This window comes from Camponotus vicinus, unplaced genomic scaffold (assembly GCF_025532165.1).
Source record: "Camponotus vicinus isolate PSW18456_S1 unplaced genomic scaffold, iyCamVici1.0 SCAF_3, whole genome shotgun sequence".
In the NCBI taxonomy this organism is placed as follows: Eukaryota; Metazoa; Arthropoda; class Insecta; order Hymenoptera; family Formicidae; genus Camponotus; species Camponotus vicinus.
Genome location: NW_028141967.1, coordinates 16,274,548 through 16,292,090, shown reverse-complemented (window position 1 = coordinate 16,292,090; position 17,543 = coordinate 16,274,548). Strand labels below are relative to the sequence as shown.

The window sequence follows — 17,543 nt, the reverse complement described above, 5'->3', positions numbered from 1 at the left end:
TGAGAATCCCACTTTAGTCTAACGATTGTCTCGAAATCATCTTTGAATTATCGACCAATCATCTCGTCAAATCTCGTCCAACAAAGACTCATCCTTTCATTTGTTATCTCAGCTTTTCTCATCTCGACGAGAAGTTTCTTGATTACATCTCAGTGACATCCAGTGATGTAATAACTTCGAACTTTGTCGGAGACGAATCGGACCATCTCTTTTCTCCGCGAGACGATAAGTAAAAGCTACGAGGGAGAAAAAGAGAGAGAGAGACAAAAAGATTTATCAGGACGCTCACGTCTTTTATTGGGAAACTTGCTTATCCTGCATGCAGAGTGGACATACGCGGCGAGGGGAGGGGGAGGGAAGGCGGGGGGGATCAGTTAATATCGCGTTAATTTACAATTTGCGCGACTAGCGCGACTCGTCGCACGAGGAAACGTCGATACTGGCCATCTGCCGCCGATTCACTGCGGTCGTCCCGCATAATTCTCTGCGGTTGTCGAAATCGTTCACTATTATATCCCGCTTGCGGCTGTAAAAACCGCGTCGGTTAATTGTTTTTTGCCTCCCCCACGGGGAAAGGCCGAAATAGATTACGCATGCCAAGTTGCGGTTTTGCCGAAATATTTCACCGTCGGTGTCATAGAATCGCGAAAAAATCCCATGATAATCGAAATCGCGAGTGCATGCGCGAATCGCGTAGAGCAAAATTTCCAAATATGCGATACGAAAGTATTGCGTTCGCATTTCGTTGCCGAATTATTATAGTGCATCGCATCAAATTATTAATTATTAATGTCGCGCTAATTAAAATTACAAATTATTAACATTGCTCCGCGTTAAATTGCACTGTATCAGAACTTCAAATTACTAACAATGCGTTTTAACAATATTCCAAATTATTGACATTGCACTAAATCAAAATTCCTAAAATTGCATTACGTCGCAACGAAATTCCACTCATTATAATTGAATTTGACATCATACTTTGATTGCTCTCTGTCGACGCGATAGCGTCACTTGCCATCTGACATTCTGGCTTATCATCTCGGATTATCATCTGTCGCTACCTCAGTCATATTTGCCCTTCTGTCATCGCGAAACGCGCAAAATCATCGCTCGGGAACTGGTTCAATTTCAGCTGTTACGAAGACGCGAGTGTTTCGAGAATCGATCCGATAGGTGAGAGACGAGCGCAATAAAATTCGAGGGTTTCGACTAAAAGCAGTCGTCTACCTACGTATTGTGTGTGTCTTCTGCGATCAGAGCGCACTTCTTCGGCTTTGAACAAGCGGACAGCTGTCCAGAAACATTTCTCTCCGCTTGTACCTCTCTCTTTCTCCCTGTTTTCTCTTTCTCTCTCTCGGTTTGGTCGAATGTTCTTCAGTTTCTCCTTTTATCACTTTTATTGGACTCCGACCACTGTCGTCATTGAAGTCGACCAGGGTTTATGGACGCGGTGCCATTCAGTAGGCAGGAAATGCCACGGCCGATCCTCCTGCGCAGGATCGCGACTGCTGGAACTCTTTCACGCGCTCTCGCAAGCTCAATTGGAATCATAAATTATCGTCGAGGCTGCGCCTGGTGCTGTATATCGCCGTGAATTATCGGGGCTGATGCTTGGCATCATAAATGACTTTCAAAGGAACGCAACAATCTCGAGTTTCGGCTCGAAAAAAATTAAGTCGACTCTGAATGAGATGTTTCGAGCGAAACGTGATTGAAGCATAAAAAATCAGGATACATGCAATATTTTCGCTGTATTTCTCCTGTAAAAAGCATACGAGAAGAGTGCGTTTCGCATTCACAATATATTTCAATTTCATAATAGGGAACAATATCAATTCCCATTCTCTCTGTTAGGTACTGTATGACACACAATAGAAAAAAGAAATATATTTTGATGATTTTCCGCGTTTTCAAAAATCTCTCTCTCTCTCTCTCTCTCTCTCTCTCTCGTCTGTCTATCAAGTGTTTCAATTTTTGAAATAGATATAAAAGACGCATGTGTATAAAGAGTATTACAATACAAATACAATCGAGATCTGATAGCATCCATGAAACTGCATGAAAAGCTCTTAATAAACATCGGTTCAAAAATCGATCATCACGTCAAAATATTACGCTCGTATATATGGTGTTTATTTTGGGAAAGGTCTAGAATTGTTTCGAATCGTGTCTTGAATGAATCTCACACGCTGGTCGAATTAATATAATATAATTATAACGCGCGTACAAATGCACTTGCAAATTCACTCGTCCTACGTGAGATAAATCATAGGTTATGCATGGGACTTATATGAGTCGATCTGATTCAAAGGAAAAAAAAAAATAATAAGAAAAGATGCCCGGGCGCATGTATTCGGAGGTAAATCATCCCGAAAGCAATCGGCTGCGGAGTACATGCGAGGGTGATTTACAACAGTTAGGTGTTTACCAGCGTTTTGTGACTCGCGACTATGACGCGAGGAAGAATCGGTTCCATTTGGGAGAGCCTCACGAAGTTCACGCGTCGCGATTATTTACGCCTCATGTTGTTCGCTTTGACGAGCGTAAACGTCGACGGTGATTTACGGCCGGTGGTCTGCCCTGTCCGCGGCCGAGTCGCGGAATCTCTCTCCTCGCGGCGATGTCTGCATCAGGTCGACGATTATTGCGCTAATAGTGCTCCTCGGGAATGGTCAGAGAGCCGGCTGAGGGTGCCTTTCTTATGGGAGGTCGAAGCAAAAGACAGCTTGACCGCGAAGTTTGACTCAAGCGAAGGATGATCAGACTATGATCTTTAGCTCCTCAAACTTTCCAGGTCCTTAAACTTACTCTTTAAATCGAGAGAAAAAGATTCTCGTTTAATGAATTCATTTAATCTTAATAAAGACGAAAATATATCGTACTTGCATTAAGGCCTAAGATAATTTAACGGGACATTTCTCGAACGTCATTCTTCGTCTTGTGCCCGAGACTCTTCTGCATCCGCAGCTGCGGATGACCGCGATCGGTAAGCCTCCTTAAGTCCGTAACTCTGCCGTGATTTGTGTCCTCGCTCTTGCTCTCGGTTCGTTCGCGTTTCCTCTCCTCCGCAGGACTCGCTCCTGTCCCCGGAGCCAGTACACCCACACGTCCGCGCATCCTCCCTCCCTCTCTCTTCCTCACTTCTTCCCTCCGGTGCCTACCGAGCAATTAACAAGTCCCCCTCGAGGGTTAATCCCGCTAATCCCTTGACTGATGCCCCCGTCCCCCTCCTCCGTCCCACCTTCTAGCTCATGTCCATGACCCGCTGCGCTCCCGGGACGAGCTCGTTCCACTACCAGCATCCTTCGAAAGGATGCTGGATGCTGGAAGATCGCGAGATATATTGCCCAGCCTCTCGACGACTCTATTCTCGCTCTTTCAGTCGCACGCTTTCGCATAGGCGCCGACAGAATTTTTTGCGGGAGCCCACATGGGCAGCGGCAACATTTTTCTTGCGGATCCGTTTAAATGTTTAAATATCTCAGAAGTACTTTTTCATATTTTTTAATTAATTATTTTAATTATATTGAAGAAATATTTTTTATTGTAAAAAATAATTCTCTAAGTATATTTGAATATAAAAAAGATATAATTATGTGAAAAGAAATTAAGATTCTTTTATATCATTTTTTATAACACAATTATAATTTAAGAATAAATGTTTCGATAATTATAAGCGATCTCTCATATACATAATTTATAAGCTATAATTATGTATCTCTTTAGAAATATAATTATACGCTACTTATTTTTTTTTGTATCTCATTAGTGTCTCATAGATAAAATTCAAAATGAGAATTATACACACATTTATAAATTACTGATTATTGCATATCGTTGACAATATTCACAAACCGGTCATCGTCAGATTTTCATGCTAATTTTGGGCGAACGCGATGACGCGGCTGTCACCTTCGTAGAAGAAAGTATCGGATGCTGATAAATTAAACGCGAAAGCGTAGCGCGTCAGGATGTGCTTCGGGACATTTGTCATCCGTGTGTCCGCGAGGCGATTCCACGCGGTGACTGATGAACCACTTTGTGGACAAACAATGGTTGGCGATTTATTCCTTCGTCGTAAAATGCTAATTCTCACGCACGGTTGCAAAGCCACGATAGCTTTGTGGCGAAACATAATGTACTATTTTCGATTGTGTCCCGTTATCATAATCGTTACTGATTAATTAATGCCTGACATTCCCGCAAGTGCTAAATGTTCTTTTCTTCACAAATTTATACTCAGTTGAGATTAAAACCTGTTATTTAAAAAAATATACAATTATGTTATTAATTTAATTATTAATTTAATTATCGAATTTTATATTTTGTGTAATTATTATTATGTTGTTATAGTTATATATGAATTTTATCAGTATTATTAATATAATTAATAATATAATTCTATTATTTTTAGTAATTTTTAAAAAGATTTTCTCTTAGTGACAAATAGAAAAATGTTTTTAAATTAATCTAAACACAATGTATACTCGAGATATAATTGGAATCGAGATAACAGTGCTTTCTCTGATCTGATTATGTTATTAATTTAATTATCGAATTTTATATTTTGTATAATTATTATTATGTTGTTAGTTATATATGAATACTTTTATCAATATTATTAATATAGTTAATAATATAATTCTACTATTTTTAGTAATTTTTGAAAAGATTTTTCTCTTAGTGACGAATAGAAAAATTTTTTTAAATTAATCTAAACACTGTATACTCGAGATATAATTGAAGTCGAGATAACAATGCTTTTTCTGATCTGATGAAATCGATAATTGATACGAGATTCTTTATCGGTAATATCAATTTTCATGTTGCATTAATTAATAGATAATAATCGCTTCACAATTCATCGCTAATGAACACAATTTAAAATTAAATGTCGAGAGAAAAATAGTCTATCGAACTTGCTTTCGCGTGAAACGTGTCCATCGTATTAGCCAGATCGTATTTAACATCATAAGCAATATTGTGTTACTTACATATACTCGATTATTCATAAGCAAGTAAAGGTTATCAACGAGATAATGTTCGACGCGATTCTTGAATGTGAAAACTTTTCTCATTTATTCTTGATATATGCTTAATTTTTTACGGCTTATACTTTTACTTTGTTTAAATAATTTAAAATGATAAAAGTATGAATTGTAAAAATCGATACTAGTATAAAATATCATTGAGCATAATAGCTTCAACTCATTAAATATTATTATTATATAAAAATTAATTTATTAAATAACTAATGCTTTTTATTAACAAATGCTCTTTTTATCCTTACACAAAGTTTGCCGGTATTTAAAATCAACATTTTAATTTTTATTCATTAACCAGCTTCTTAGCGATGTAGGGGAAAGTGGCACTGAAAAGAGCAATTCGCTCTTTGCGATTTTCACGTGACGTTACGGTCGGAGCACACTTTTGATCAATTTTCCATGCGTCGCTGAACGTCGGCGAAACGAGACGCGTGAGGAAACGGGGAGGGTGGAGAGGGTGAGCCACTGGACTGCTGCAACGGAGCAGGAGGAGGAAGCGGGAAGGCGGGGAGGACGAGGGGGAGGGAGGGGGAGATTGCGCGCACGCACCAGGGGTAGGTTACATCGTGGAGTGAATGTCATTTATACCGAAGCGGTGCGGTACACATTGTTAGCGCGGCATGACGGGGACGCCACCACCCCTTGTCAGGCATTGTATATTTTTTGGATCGCGATTTAGCCGTGATGTACGGCTGCGGCTTTGCGCGTTATGCTAGTCATACACGCCCGTCCGTCAGGTAACGTGCTGCGCTATTACGCGCCCTCGCAGAGACACTCGGGGCGTAAAAGTGCAGGCAGATCATAGAGAGGTCGAGAGAAAGAGAGAGGGGGAATGAGAGCAAGAATGGAATCACAGAGACGATGATAATTGAAGCGATAAAGAGATATTTTCCTGTTACTTTGATTAAACATGTGGCCAAAATTTATCATATCGCACTTTTTTATTTGACAGAGAGAAAAAGAGAATATTTTTCACAATCAAAATTTGTACATAGATGGCTTCGAGAATTATATTACACATTTTTTACACAGAGATAAATATATTTTATATGAGAAAAAGAATTTTATAAATTAAAATTTTCTCTTCTTTTAGATAAATGCTCTTGAATTATGTACACCTTAAATTTTTTTAATTTGCTAATATATTAGAATTTGATTTTAATAATCTTAAGTAATTTTAATTCTAATAATCTTTTTAATTCAAATTTAACGACACATTAGTGTAGTACCAGCGATTCGTGTAAAAAAGCAGTACATTCTGAGAGAAATTAATATTCCTGCTGCAAACAAAAATTATTTAACAATCTTTTAAACAATATATACATATATATATTTCGCGCAATATATCCACGACATATCAGCGGCATTTACTTTGCGTTGTGTAATCTATCCCGTTGTCAATGGGTTTTTTTTCACTCTACCATGTTCCTTTCATATCCGGGAATAACGCCGGGATACCGAATCCCTGTTACACGTGCGACGACTATCGTGTTTTCAAAAGCCATGTGATTTTTCGAAACGCAATATCTCGATTTGTTCGCGCGTAGCGATTATCCCTGAAAATTATTGTTACTGTTACGCGACAATTTTTGGCGCCGTTTCGCGCTTTACCGATATTCTGATTCATCAGAGTTGCATCAGGATTTATAGATATCGCGTTCAATTTATCCGTATTAAAAATAGTTTATAGTTGTCTTATAAAATATCATAGTATTAAAATATCACTACTAAAATAGTTTATAGCTGCGTTATAAAATAGCATACTAGTATATTATATAAATAAAATTGTTTCAAATTTTAAACGTGATGATATGAAATTTATGAGATATAATATATCATTTTATATTTTTAGTGACAAAAGAAAATTATAATTAAAAATTTAGCTACTCTGAATATTCTGCACAACACTAGAAACAAATTTACTAAAAGAACAAGATGTCAAACAGATGTTTAGAAATGACAATGTTAAGGCAAAATATACCAAGATGTGCCCTATTCGCACCAGATGTGGGCACATAATTAACCGCTTCGCGACATAATTGATTCCCTTCGAATCTCAAAATGCTACCGTGCAAAAATTCGGCCCAACGGGGAATCGCGCGATACGCGTCGCGGAATTAATGGTAAATCAAACATACCCCTTGTTCACCCCGTGTCAGTGGTCTTGTCGCGTTATTACAAGGCTACAATGGACCGGGGATCCACTGTGAGCTATTATGTCGCATTTCGTTACGTCTCCCAATACAAATATCCCCGGGGCGATGGCGAGTGATAAATCAGACTTTTCGTACAAGATCCGCCATTGTACTCACCCCACTGACACGAATGGATATCGTTTCTTTTTTTTTCCTTCCCTCTGTCTCTCTCTCTCTTTCTCTCTTGCTCTTTCTGTCTCGCCAGTCTAACCGGTCTCATGTGTTCGCGTTCGAGTTCTTGTAACTGATGGGACTTACCGGGAATTATCGTCTGCGGTTGTGCGGATCGATCGATGCAAATTAAGGGCTCCGCGCGGTCGAGTGTATCCACTATGAATGAACGCCTTTATGCGCGATTACGATGACAATGATGCTCGCGACGCTAATTAATCGCAACTTTTTTTTGCTTGCATTTTTATTTCTGTCGCGTGACGAAACTGTTAATTGCGAAATTGCCGTTTGATACATTTAACTTCATTTGTCTATATTTTCTACATATTTTTTTACGCAATTAAGGAATTTCAAGATCAGTGAATATGAACAATCATTATACAATTTCTTCTCGAATCTCATCTTTTTGAAACAAAAAATTGTTTTAAATAAACATTAGAATAAATATTTGATAGATTTTTTAGAAATTTAATTATATCGTGTAATTGGCAGTAGAAATAACCTTAACTTGTTCAAAAATTGAAAAATAATTTTACTTAACGAATGAGAAGAGATTTAAAAAAAAATAATTTATCTGTTCAGTTAAAAAACATTGTGCTTAGCAACTTATATTAATAATAATAAAGTTTTTATGAGAAAAACGACAGTTTAAAAGTAAATGGTTTAAAAACACAAAGTGTTTAATCGAACGGTCGAAAGACCATCGTGCATGTTTCGTCGGACGCGATTTTTCTAAATGTTTCCGGTTTTTTTCCTCGGCTGACAACGAGAGACCGGGGTGTCGGTTACAAGGCAGAACAGAGGGAACGACAGGTCGAACTGTCGGCTAAGTGGAGTAGCAGAGGCGACGGAACAACAGAGAGAAGTCGAAGGGAGCGACATGAGTGACACATGGAGCGTTGACAGCTTTTCTCTCCTCTTTCTCTCTCTTTACCTATCTTCATCCTTCTCCTTCTGCTTACTCTTTTGGCGAATGTCATTACTCCCATACTATCCATCCGGAATATCTCCGGTCGAATTGGCTTCTCTGAGTCCCCAGAAAGATCCTTTCCGGCCCATCTCTTTCCCGATAAAAAATTGTCTAGAAAGTAATATTACGCGTAATTTGATTTTAATATAATTTCGCATATTATGGATACGCTTAAAGAAAAAATGATAAAGAAATATAATTAGCATGATATAACAAATTTACATATCTTTTTGATACAATTAAAATTAATTGTACAGATTTAATCTAGGATATTAAAATTTAATTAAACCTTGCCAGAATTAATCTTTTGTTTTAATCAATCGTTTACATTACTATCTTACAAAGATATTTAAAGTTGAAAGACATTTAAAATTAATAAATTAATCGCTTTGACGAATAACAGAAATAATGAATATAATTAAGATTAAATGGCAAAAGAAAAGTAAAGTGACAATTTTAATTTGAATAATATATAATATTATTGTCTATTTTGTTTTAATTTTAAAGTTCATTTTTCATTTATTTTTTTACAATACTTTAATAATACAAAATAATTATGATAAATTGCCTTATCTTGTATCAATTTAAATGAAAGATTTAAAAAATGTTCATGTTTAACCGCTAAATTTATATTTGTCTAAAGTTATACATAATTTATACATATTGCCATTTCCACAATTTATATTCTATTTCAATTTTAAATACTAAAATCGATAAATATAGATCGTACCAACGAGATAGACCATAAAGTCTCTTTTCTTCGAGGTGAAAGCAGCAAGTATGAAATCCCTAGGAAAGTTCGACAGAGGTGAGAAGCGAAACGGCCAATTTATTCTCTCTCGAGAGTAAGACTCGCAATCATGGCTTCGTTCGGCGAAGTTTGCTCGCTTAAATGGCCGTAGATCCGAGGTGGGGTGGCTAATCTTCCAGCGAATGAGCATGAAGCCGGAGACGTTTCTCACTGCTGCTTAAACGGCTCTCTCTCTCTTTTGAGTGAGAAAGAAAGAAAGATAGAATGGGACGGGAACTTTACTGCGAAAGAGGACACGGTATTACCTTAATCACCCGAGGGTTCAGAATATTGTTTCAAACGGTTCACCACCATTTTTAACACGCGTGCAAATTAATATAATCATTTTTAACGATATCGATTTTCTATATGTTTGCTACAGCTTTGAGTGGTTCTCTTTTGTATCGAAAATTTAATCGTTTTAAAATAAAACTGTTTCCTTAATATAAATGTTAAATATTTAGAGATGACTAATCCATAGAAAAATTCTTTTAAAATAAACATGTGAAATAATTATATAATATATGTATTATCAAAAATGATAATATTATGAATATTAAATGATAATATTATAAATATTATTATAAATAATTTTGGAAATTTTTGTATATATATATAATAGATTGTTTAAAAAAGTATATATATCCTATATTAATTTTCATACTTTTAATAAGCATTTTTAATTAATATTTTTGGTATTTTTTTCATCTTGCTAAACGATTCTTCAAGTATCTCAAGGATAACTATTGCCTTCTGGACGCTTTTAAACTAGGATAGCTAATACAAAAGAAGTATGGCGGAGACGGGTGGAGGGCGAAAAGTTTGAAAAATAAATAACAAGGTGCTAAGCGGTTATCAGGGGGTGGACAAGCCCTTCGTTGGGGAGCACCGCAGGCAGCTTCAACGATGGGAAGAGGCTGCTTTTGGGGTGAAATGCGACCAAGTGAACGAGAGACAGAAAAGCACCAAGCGAGAAAAGGAGACTAAAGTGAGAGAGGGGAATGAGACTCGTGGTCGAAGAGAGGCCTGTTTAACAGATTTAAAAAATCACCAATAAGTCCAAGGGGGGGGGAGGTAGGAGCGGCTGTTTGCTCACTCGAAGAGATGGGATGTATAACCACCGGGAGCGGAGTAAGTGAGATCGTCGCGGGGATGTCAACGAGAACGTCATTTTTCATTTTAATGATAGGTCTTCTTCCATCTCCTTTTCTCTCGATCTTTTCTGTCGACCTCTCTGGCTCCCCATTTATTTGTTTCTCTTTGTTTCCCCCGACGAGAGATTCTACCGTGGCTCCTTTATCCGCGATCCCGAGTTCCCTTCTTTCTCTCTCTTCCCGCTCATCCTTCGTTTCGCTCTTCTTATCCCCGTTGCTGCCGTTTCTTCTTCTTGCTCCTGCCGACTCGACAGCTTTCTTTTATCTCGGCGCGAACGTCTTAATAGCCTGCGGCCGCTCTTCACGCCCGTCTCGCGTTCCTTTCCCTTCGGTCTCATCTCGTAGCTACTTCGCAGCCACCGACCATCGAAATGGTTACGGTAGAGGTACGCGTCTCACACATTTATATTTAAAATATAATACCTCTAAGCATGTTATCCATATGACAAGGACTTTAACATAGCATTATAAGACAAAAATTAGAATTAGTCTTTAAAGAATGTATTAGATTTTAAATTTTTATTATGATTTATATTAATTTATCAAAATAATATTTAAATTTTATAAATGAAAATAAATCTAAAAAAATATGCATATATTGAAAAAATAAAATTATACAAAAATTTACTATATTAATTTAAGTAAATTTAAAAAATCCCATGTAATATGCGCGAGTCATAATTTTAAAATTGGATAAATTAATTTGCACGCGCCAAAAAATGTGTTTTCGCTTTCTTGACTAAATAAGATAAGCTTTACGTAAATATAATGTAAATATATTCACTTTGAAAATTATTCTTGCTTTAAAAAAAATGATCATACACATCTCTTGTTACGATAAGACATAAATGGATTTATCGGTGCCGCTCAAAAAGGCTAAAATCGCGATGGACGTGAGACGGGAAGAAGGACGAGACGCGAGTCTCGCGAAAAAAATGTAGGTGCAAAAAGACGGAACGGCAATGCCGTCGGAAATCGAGCGATTCTGAGCCGACGATCAAAAAATCGGTCCAAAGGCGCGCCGCGTGTCCTTTTTGTCGCAATGTGATCGCAATTGGAAGCAGTCGAGAGACTCTCGATTCGATGTAACTCGGCTCCACGGGAACCGGTCGGCAAGAAAAATCGTCGGGGACAACTCGAATGACAATTACATATCAATACAGAATTTAAGAACAATACTATTTTTTTTATTATCTTGCAAAAAGTGTCGCGAATATCGGCACATGCTGATCGGTTTTTAAAACTCTTCCACGAACATTTCTTTACCTAAAAACAGGGACAAAAAGGTAATCGAGATGTAAATTACAGATATTGTTTCAATTTGATTTTTGTCTGAGATAAGCTTGGATAAAATACATATTACAGAAATTAATTATTACGTAATGCGATATGTGTCGATCGAATGAGTTTTCAACATTTATTATAGAGAAGCCTTGATAAGATATTATAAAATGTGAACAATCATTGTTACTAATAGTAATACTGGGGATGACTGTATTTTATTGATTGATCTTCGTTTTTTTATTTCCTCAAAAATCACATTGTCATATCCTCCCCCTCTTTCGTTTTCATCGATAGAAAAACTATCAGGAAGAGACAACACACATATACATGCACGTTATAGGCAGGACAGCTTCAAAGTTTCAGCAAAGTGATGCGACTGTCAACGATGCTTCGACATCGGTCAGGTTCTTCCTGTTTTGACAAGCCTCGTAAACTGGCAACGATTTTTCTCGTTACGAATCTGTCAGTGAAACTTCCGAGCCAAGAATATTGTCCGATCATTTTTAACAGAAACTTTTTTGAAGAACTTTTTCCTCACATTCTTGATATGAGAAAACAAGGAAAAATCACAAATAAAGCAAGTGTTGATGACAAGAATTTTATTCTTTCAAGAATTCACGTATCTTCACTTTATATTTTTTATTATATTTTTTATTATATATTTTTTATTATTTAACAATATTGTACAATTATTAGTTTTATTATTAGTTTCAACAATTTCTAATAAAATATAAAATTCTCTGATTGAATCCTAACTTATTTAATCGGTGTTTGATTAAAATTTAAAACAAAGTAAGAGATGATAGTGTTGATAATTGGCTGTTATGGTCGCGTTAATTATTTTGTAATCCGTGATGTCCATGGCAGGATTTGCGGTTATAGGATAATTATTCGGATGATAATTTCTATGTCAATCTCCGGGGCGTTAAAAGTCTCACTTTACCAGGTATATCCGATTACATCAGTGTCTTCTGTTACTCGGAATTGCCATATTCTCGTGTTTCCTCCTTCCTTTTGCGCCGGATAAGAATCGGTCGGTGGCGAAAAAAGAACGAATTCTGGACGTGGGTGGAGAGGGAAATGCGTCGCGCAAAAAATGTGTATATATCATATAACTTTAAATGAGGAAATAATCTCGACGCGGCCAACGAGCTTTTTGAATTAACAGCCACCCGCACAACCGGGCTGCGTTTTATTGCTAATGCTCGCGCCACCTTCGTGCCATGCGACGTATAATTATTCACCTCTGTTAATGAACATCTGATTTCGTTAACGCTGCCACAAAATTTGGAAACGCAAACCATAACTTTACTTGACGTTTGTCGTAAAATGGGGTTGTATTTTTTCCTACAGGTAGAAAAATGCGTCTGTGAAGTGAGTTCTGCTTCAACAAGTAGCTAATAATTATATGATTTTGGATTATCTTTTATAATTCTTTTTAAAAAATGTTTAGAAATCTTAATAATTAACATTGAGAATAGAGAAAAATATTTGGCTTAGAATTTTTAATTTTAAGATTTATTTATATTATTGTCTTACAATTTAAAGATATAAATTATGAAACAATAATTTTTTTGTGACTCTTAATAAAGATTTCTGAATTTTTTTTCCTTTATATTTTAAATTTCTCTCTTTATGATTTCGAGAGAAATTATCTTCGAAATATCATCTGTTTTCTCTCTGGATATTACAATCATTGCGCGATGCATTTATGCGAATCTCCATGATAGTATTAAATTAATTCGCAATATTTAAAGGCATGCATAAAATCACTATAAATCAGACTGAACGAGTTAACCGAGTCGAATATCTTACGAATGCATTACACGAGAGACTCGAGATCTAAAACGACATGGCTACGTTCTGCTCGCGCACCCCCGTTATACTTAATATCACATAGATACTTCCGATAAGCATCGTTCATTAAGAAATACAGAAGGCAGCGATCGAAGTGCGCTTCCTCATCAAGTGAGAGGATCCCTTCGGTCGAGGCTGCGGCTCAGGCAGGTCGAGCGAAGGGATCGGGAGAAGGGAAAATACCGAGCGGATGGGGAGACGAGACGGCGAGAGGGGGAGGCAGGTATGACTGCTGCTGTCATATATAATAACCGCATAAAACAGATACGCGCGAACCAACCAGCCCACGAATATATTATGTTGCCGCGGCTAATTTACGATTATAACGTACGTGTATAACTATCATTGTTGATATACTGCCGCAACGAAGAGCGAGCCGGGAGCGAGCTTGCGGATAGCAAGAGAGAGAGAGAGAGAAAGAATAGAGAAAGTGAGAGAGAGAGGAGGGAAAGACTGCGTTGAATTACTTTGTGGCCGTAGGTACAGTCTCCGAATCTCGCCGTAATATCTCGCGGTGAATATAATAATCGTTCGCCGAGAAAAAAATGATTTGTTGGCTCCCCTGCCCCTCGGCAGATGCGTCCCTCGCGTGTTCGCGCGAGTAATTCAACATTATGAATTAATTATCGCGACTGTTTCCGTGCACCCGGTCTCCTCGATTCGCGACTCCAAGGCTGATCGATTATAATGACGTCACTGATGATAGTAGTTTATGTTTCCGGAGAGTGAAGAACTTTTAAAAAATTCGCAACAACTATACCTAGCAAGTTTCGCAGAAGAACGAATGTGTTTATAAAAGCAAAATGAAGATGATCGAGGGAACGCTTTGCTAAAGCAAAGCTTTATTAAACAGGATAGTTTTATTACTGCAATCCGTATAATTATTCGTCGTTTTATCATCTTAATATCTCCGTCATTTTGATCATGTTAATATACGCTCTTAGAGTCACCGATGTATTATTCAGAATTATGCCTTAATTACTCCAAGATTGTATCCTATAGGATCTACCCAATATTATCTCTCATGAGAAATATAAAACCATATCTAAACGACTTCTCGAGAGAACTACTTTAAATTCCACTAAGGCAATTATAAATTCCTTATAGAGAAAAAACCAGAAATGTTATCTTGATGTATGGAGTAAAACGAAGTGGTCACACCGAACCACTTCGTTACTCATTCATCTCATCGGTACAATATGTTACCCGGCGATGCCACGACGCGATACGCGAGAGGAACGACGGACGGTATCGATGCCAACGGAAGATTGCATTCAGTTGCACGCGCGCCGAAATTTGAGAACTTCCGCGAAATCGAGGGAATCACTGGGAGGGAGTCATGAGCTGCCCTTACATGCTCCTTTTCGTTTTTCCTCCCGCATACTTTCGCGTAATTTCGCCGTAACGCGTCTCCCGAGAAGTCCTTCCAACTCCATCATCTCGCTCGACCAAATTTTATCGCCCAAAATCCTGAAGATGATCGATACGTGTACGCACTTGAATAAGCGATCGGTTTCCACTTTTTTTTATTCTCGCACGTATTTACCTCCAGTATTATACAGGGTGTTTCTTAATAAGTGCGAAAAATTTTAAGAGGTGATTCTTTGTCGAAAAAATCCTGCATCCCTCCCATGGAGTTTATTACGTTTTTATTTTTTTCTCAAGTGTGGAACAAGTTAAAGAAATGAAATTGGATGGATATTTTCTACTAGTAAAAAGGTTATTTATTAATATTTTTTTCAGCTTTCCGTATTGTTATAAGGGGATGAAACTAGCAACCCATATTCAATTTTTTATTAGAACTTTTTAATGGGCCGGAATATAATCATCTAAAAATACGCATTAAAAAGTTTGATTTATTTAGAAACTTTTTTATTTCTTTTATTTTTTTCATAAAATCAGTAGTTTTCAAGAAAAAAAATAAAATACGTTATCGTGCACAGCACGATGCTAAATAGCATAGGTTTCGAATAACGAGAAGTTAAATTTTAAAATAAATATAAGATTAGAGTAAATATTGGAAAAATTGGAACAAAAAAAAAATTATAATAAAAACCTAAAAATCTAATTTTTACTCCATTTTTTTGGAGGAGTGTAACTTCACAGGGAGAGATGTAGGAATACATGTTTATGTGAAAAACCCCATTAATTTTCGACAAAGAATCACCTCCTAAAATTTTACGCGCTTATTAAGAAACACCCTGTATATGTATACAAATGAATTAAATATCTCTTCCTATATTTTTCAAGCAGCTCCGATAATTGATACCCGAGCGTATTTTCAAAGAGACGCACGCACTCGTTAAAGACGTCGCGCTTGATCGTTTCTCATATCACTCGGCAATTTCTGCGGGACGTATTAATTCCGATCTCGCATGACCGTTTCCTAGAAGGAGGGCGTAAGCGTATAAACGATCGCGCACACCTGATCGCCGGAGAAACTTCTTAATCCCGCACCGAGTCCGGCCCGAGAAATGATGTCGGGGCCGTGTCGGCGGGACGGGGTGTCGGAGTTGCATATATACGCCGACGTAGTTTACAGCCGACGTCGGCTCGTACGTAGATTCCCGAGGGAACGAGAAGCCTCTCTTCTTCCTCTCTTTCTCCCCCCCCCCCTCCCCCGTCTCTCTGTCATCCTTTACCTGGCACGGACGACGGCGATATTTCAGAGGCCACGTAACGCGCCGGGCCCCGTCGTCGTTAAATTATGCGACTACCTCGCGTCGCGAGCCACAGGCCGGACATCGCGCATCCTCATTACGGATTATTCATTAATCGCCGGACCGGCATGTCTCGCAGGTTCTGCTTCTGACTTATAGGGCCGGTAGGGCTGGCACTTCGAGCTGGCGCGAGCCGAGATCTTTACGTCCACATTCGCGATCGCTCGTATATATACGAGCGCGTGTAGCGCTTTTTTTCTGTTGCAGAATTTCTGTTAAATATGTATACAGCTGATTGAGACGGAATATTGGGTCTTTTTATGATTATGATCGCTAGAAGAGCGATATCAAGAATTACATGAATATAAAATCTCTTTCAGAGAATTAAGGAATTTATTTTAAGAGTATGGAATAAAACATATGGAATATATTTATTATTTAATTTATGTCCTTTTTCATTTATGTGAAAATAAATTTGAACGAGATTTTTCAGGCCAAACATTTTTCAGTTGATTATTAAATTTTTGTTAAATTAAATTTAATAAATTTAATAAGTTAAATTTAATGAATTAAACTTAATAAATTTAATAAATCTTTTTAAAGTGATGATTCATTCTTGAATATTTTTTGGTGTAAATAAAAATCTTCCTATTAAAAAAAATTAAATTTTAATATTTCTAAAAATGTCTAAAAAATCTTAGCAAGAAACTTAAATATTTGGAATAAATATAAAATAGTCATTTATGAGAATTATATATCCTTACGCTAAAAGTAATAACGTTAACGTTGATGCATTTTGAAAGAAAAGGGGAAAACAGATCGAGAAAAAATAATGAATGCGTGAGTGTCCGTTAATGGAGCGACGTATGTACGTAGGCGACGTGTACGACGAGGCCCTCGAGTACAAGGCCGATCGATAAAACACGTCCGTAAATGGATAATGGCCAGACGAATGACGGAGATTTCACAAGAGAACTGAAATCACGAAAGCTGGCAGCTGCCGGCCGCGCCATTAATAATCATCATCATCCTCGCGAGAGGATCCCGTCGTCGTAAAATCTTTATTTTCCACCAGTCGATGCTTCCGCACTGTTTTCTATTATCTTGACTTGGACTATGATATTATGTTAATAACAATAGGTCGCTAAAAATAATTAAACATTAACTCATTTAATTCTTTCAAGTCCAATCTTCATTTATTGAAAGAAAGCAGACAAGAAAATCTTAACGAAGACATTGAATCACACTACATATGCAGAACATAATTAATGATTCGTGATAATGAATATTAATTATGAGAGGACTATAAAAATTTCTTTTAAAAAAATATTGAGAGAGAAAATAAAGTTACACATGATATATTATGACTAAAAGTTTCTTCGTCTCTTTGGATTAAAACGAACAATTAAATAAG

General features: G+C 37.1%; 1 protein-coding gene across 6 annotated transcripts in view; it reads left to right on the top strand.

Moving 5' to 3' along the window:
- The window catches only part of LOC145968416 (E3 ubiquitin-protein ligase RNF220), a 151,324-nt gene that overhangs the window by 82,401 nt on the left and 51,380 nt on the right, over window positions 1–17,543 (top strand). The gene's annotated exons all lie outside the window — the stretch shown is intronic.